The sequence below is a fragment of the Myotis davidii genome, unplaced genomic scaffold (genome assembly GCF_000327345.1).
Source record: "Myotis davidii unplaced genomic scaffold, ASM32734v1 scaffold71, whole genome shotgun sequence".
Classification (NCBI taxonomy): Eukaryota; Metazoa; Chordata; class Mammalia; order Chiroptera; family Vespertilionidae; genus Myotis; species Myotis davidii.
Window position 1 is genome coordinate 667,158 of NW_006283588.1, and position 5,466 is coordinate 672,623.

The following is a 5,466-nucleotide window of genomic DNA, read 5'->3' on the forward strand; positions in this document are numbered from 1 at the left end:
AGCTCAGCCACCGGCGCGAGGCCTGGGGCGGCAGACGAGGCGGATGAGCCAGGTGGAGGTGCCTCCCAGAGCTGTCAGAAAAGGCAGCCATGAGCGCAGCAAATCTGTTACCTTATTACACAATCTATGTTACCTTATTCCCAGTGGCAAGCGGGGTGAGGGGAGCATGTTGCCCTCCCTGGGGAACCCAGCAAGGTGCCTAGCAACCAACAATGACGGGGCGGGACCTGGCCCCTAGGGTTACCTTTTCTCCCCTAGCACGGTGCTGGTCCTGCAGTTTGGACCCCCTGACCTTTCCTCCCTAGAGATAACATCTGGGCTTCCCTGGTATTTCAGTATCAGGCCCAGAAGAGCAGCAAAACCAGGTAAGCCACACCAAGGCTGACCCAAAACTGTCAGGACCAATTGCATTGAACAATACCCCCTGCCCTGGCCCCGGGCAATCACTCAGTGGAGACCGCCATCCTGAAAGGACACACCCGGAAAACTGATGAGTATTTTATTGAGATCTTTCCCTGGGACCTCCCCTAAAATCTCCGCCCTTAAAAACCTTAGGAGGAGGACCCAGACAAGCGGTGCTTTCCTTCCCTGGAGCACCCCCCTCCTCCCACCCTCCCCCTCCTCCTCCCTCTCCCTCTCCCCTCAGTGGCATCACCTTTTCCTTCCTCACTTCTAAGCTACAAGGGCCCTTCCTTTACCTCTATAACTTGTTTCCTAAGCCCACCTCTTCTACAAAGTACTTATTTTACCTCTGTGATTTTTCCAAATAAATGTTCTCTTATGGCTTGAGTCTCGATTCTGAATTCTTTCCTAGCCAGAACTCAAGTATGAAGGTTAGTGAACCCAGGTCCAGTCTGACCCCACTGGTCCAACACCTGGTGCCATTCTTGCCGCTGCCAGCACAGGGAAGTGTGCTATATTCAAGAGGGCACTGAGAATGACTTTATCTAAATCAGCAAATGGGAAGTGGCTGATGAATATACATCGTGTGCACATGGTGACCTTGAGCCTTGTATCCACCAGCTCCTGCCTCGCAATACCTGATACTTTGCTCCTGGCCCCAACAGCTGCATGCTGTGAGAGTATGCCAGCTGTGGCCGAGACACCCAGGACGGGCCGCAGGCCTACAGAGACCTTGGAGCTAACCAGGCAGCTTCTCTTGCTTTGTAAAGATAGCCATCCACAGTCACGGGAAACAATAGTCCCACCTAAAACTTGCCACCGGAAAAGCTGTGTCCCCTTCAGATGGAAGAGATCCTTTTGCTCATGGAAAATCTTGTTTACACCCCTTTCCTCCTCCTCTCTCTGCTCCCGGACCACTGGTGGAAGCTTACAGCTCTACCCAGGCCATCCCAGATGAGCACTCAGACATCCCCGTGTTTGAGGCACAGCCCAGTCGCCATGGAGCTCCAGGGAGAAGGGGATCACCATCAAGTCGGCATCTAAGAGCCTCCTCATGGCCCAGCTGGCGTGGCTCAGAGATTGAGCAAAAGGTGTTTGGAGCACCGATTTGCATTATGTTGAGGGAGAGGCCATGCAGGGCCACACGGGAACAGAGTGAGCAAACAGGCTGTGGGAGGCAGTCTTTGTAGTATCAGGAGAGTGAAGTGACATCTAGTTTCCCCAGAGAATGTGATCACGCCTCCTGCTCGAACTGTGTTCATGGAAACACACTCCCCTAACATACCTGCAGTGCCTGATAAAGGGGCAGCAGTGGCAATAACCAGCACAACAGCAGGTGCTGTGGACACGGAGGCGACCGAATCTACAGACTTGGCATATAAATACAGCACCGGCAGGAGTGGCCCTCAGGGGCCAGCAGGAACAGAGCCAGCAGGTCCATGGCAGGTACTTCTTTGGTGTCCTCAGAGGTCTTTCCACAGCTGGAGCCGGTGCCGGCCTCAGGTGCATACTCCCAGCAGGAGCTGCTGCTGCCTCCCCAGGGGGCAGCATGTGTGTAGTCATAGTGAGAGCAGAGCCAGCCAGCCTGCTGCGGAAACAGGTATAGGTACCAGAGCAGGACCCCTCTCTCAGCCTTGCAGAGTGAAGGCTACACAGTGAATGTGACAGAAGCTACTGCATGTCCCAACCCAAGGCTGAAGTCCAGGAGAGACGGGAAAAGCACAGAATTCCCACCAGAAATCATACCCAATATCATAGGGCTGGGGAGGACAAGTCAACCCTAAGATCATCATCCTTCTCCTTAGCCTGCAGCACTAGGGGAGAAGAAAAGGAGGAAGTTCCAGGGGACTAGGACACAACTCCTCCCCCATGGGAACACCAGCCTCAGCCCCACCACAAAGGAGTCCTTTATTTTGTTTGTTTAAATTAAGGCCCAATATTATTTGGTGCCTTGACAAGTGGAGGGCCCTGAATGTCCTAATGGCATTGCCCCTCCCCACCCTGCACCTATGGATAAGGTCCGTAGCCAAACAGCCCTCCTTATCAAGGAAACTACAGGCAGTTCCTGCTTATCCTGGAGGAGGGAGTTTCAGTTCCCTGCCAGCCATGGAATTACTCCAACAAGCCAATCACATCCTCCGGGGAAACTACAGGTCCCTTCACTCTCCTGATGCTAGCAAGACTGCCTCCCACAGCCTATGTTTGTTCACTCTATTCCTGTGTGGCCCTGCATGGTGTGCACTGTCCTCCCCTGGGTTGTGAGTGTTTGTGACTAACTGCTGGGAATCTCATCTGTCACGGTGCGATCCCCATAACTTTAGGGCAGGAATCCTTCCCTGGTCAGTGGGATGCATAGGAGGTGGTTAAACATGTTTTATCTACCGAAATAGAATAGTTGTTAAAATAAAATAAATTTCTATGTGTTTGAATAAAATAAGCTTGTGTGATTTTAGAAGACATTAGAAATTAGGTAGTTTTTCACCAATACCAAGATGGTCAGAAAACATGATCTACTTGCATATTTTCTTTTTATCATAACCTCTCCTTGTGTTAGGAGCAAAAATAGAATATTGGGGACTAGCTATGGTTATGGGAAATATTCATCATGCGCTGTTAACCATGATTGTCTTGTGTTGGTTAAAGAAAGGACATTCTGACCTGGCTGGGAGTTGTACACCCCCAGGACCTGGGAATCAACCTTGGAACCATTCCATTCAAGAACTGCCTACCATCATGGAAAGAGTAACAACCTTGTTGCCCAAACAGTGGAGTTCCACCCCAGCCTCCTACTTCCCCATGCCTGTAATCCTACTTCCCTATGGAATCTTTGTCCTACCCCATATGGGTATAAGCAGTTGGCTTATGGGGGTTGCAGAGCAGATTTTTGTGCCTGCAGTATTGGAATAAATGCTCATATATGATTCAACCCTGTCTCTGCTTAATTGGCTGAAGTAGTGACAGGCAGCACGGACCCACTGACTGCCCGGTTACACTTGTGATAGACTGGCCATAAAAATATAAGTGGTTGGCTAGTTGCACAGTATCTGAGATGGCCACAGCTGATCATGGCCACAGCAAGCCCTGAAATTAGTCAATATTGGGAGAAGGGGGGAGTCATCATTTCTCAGGAAGCAAACTAGGTAAATATAAGAACAAGGCCTTCCACAAATTTATGTATGTGTGGGTTAGGAGCCTGACCAACATCTTTGTTTCCTGGACCAAAGATAAGAGCTAAGCTCCCAAAGTTCATGCAGGACATCAGACATTATGGCTCCAGAAGAAAGATGGAAGCGGGAAAGCAGGGAGGAGAGGGGAGGTATCATCAAGTCGCTGTTCTCACCCAACTGCCCTTGGCAAACAAGGGCACAGGGACCCTACACAACGTCTCCCCAGGAATGATTTCCTCCTCCCAGCACCAGGAGGCAGGCAATAAAGGCGCAGGGAGGCTGTGGAAAATCATGTTCTGTAAAGGGAGACCTGGAAAATGAGGCCAGCAAGTCACAGGGAAGAGGCCTTTGACCCACTGAAGCAGCACTGTGGTTGAGTGGCTGCCTCTGGTGGTGGGTGTGGCAGTACCTTCAGAGAGCTGCCCTGAAGGCCATAAATCCTGGTTTGCATATCATCAAGTGCAACTAGGTGTTCCCTTATCAAACCAGCTGTCATTTATTAGCTCGATTATCAAACTAGCTGCCATTTATTAGCTACCATGTGCCACGCACAGTACATTATCTCCTTTAATTCACAATAAATTTTTGAGGTTGGTACTACTATCCACATTTTACTAATGAGGAAATGTACTACCTTATTCAAGGAAATGTACTACCTTGCAGGTAATTAGAGGTGGAGCCTACATTCAAACCAAGAGTCAAGGTTCTTAACAGCGGGTGCAAGTAGCAGCTGCTGGCCGATCACCCCTGAGGGTTTCTCCACTTCCCCCTGCTCCTGAGGGGCAATCGGGGCAGCAGCCACCGCTCGCACCCACTGACGGCGCTGGCCCCACTCACACCCTCTGCTGGCACTGGCCCCAATCACTTCCCGCCATCAGTGGGTTGTCAGACAGGGGAGGGGGGGGCATGGTGGGAGGACCAGGGCGGGGGCACGGAGGATGGGCTGAGACCTGCCCTTGCGCCCACTGCAGCCTTGCAGTCCACAGTTCCTTTCAAGGTACATGATTTCAGGCACTGGGCCCCTAGTCTAACATAAATGTCTCCTCCCAGATACAAGTCATTTCTTGGGTAGTTTCTTGCCTTAGAGCAGTGGTTCTCAACCTGTGGGTTACGACCACTTTGGGGGTTGAACGACCCTTTCACAGGGGTCGCCCAAGACCATCGGAAAACACATATACAATTACATATTGTTTTTGTGATTAATCACTATGCTTTAATTATGTTCAATTTGTAACAATGAAATTGGGGGTCACCACAACATGAGGAACTGTATTAAAAGGTCGTGGCATTAGGAAGGTTGAGAACCACTGCCTTAGAGTGAAACACTTCCAGCAACTTGTAATCATATAGTCACACATTCCTCTGAGAGTCCATGTTAGAAGGAAATTCAACATCTAAAAGAGCATTCATTCATAAAAGATCTTACTGTATCTTAGAGGCTAAAGATAGTTTAAATTGACAACCTAAAAATAAAAAAGCCAAAGTGCAAGGCAACAAGCATTTATTGGAGCTAAAAAGGAATAGCTATTTGGAAAGTGCTGATTCAGGCGGAAACCCAGTGTTCCGATTAGGAGACAAGGGCAAAAGGTATATTTGAGGATGGGAAAGGGAACAATTACATCAGTAGAAGGAAGGCATTTTTATTGATTCAGATAAGTTAACATAGTGTCGCTAATTCTAAAGTATGCTTTGCATTTTCGCAATATCTGCTTTGTGCTTTTTCCTTAGAAGCAGTTCTTTGGGACTCAATGTTGCTTTAGGCCCAGTCCAAAGGTTACTTTGTTTAAAATTCCAAAGATTTGAGGCATAAGATGTACCAGGCAGTCCCTCTGGGATGGCAACTCCGGCTCCACTTCAAGGTGTGTGTGTGTGTGTGTGTGTGTGTGTGTGTGTGTGT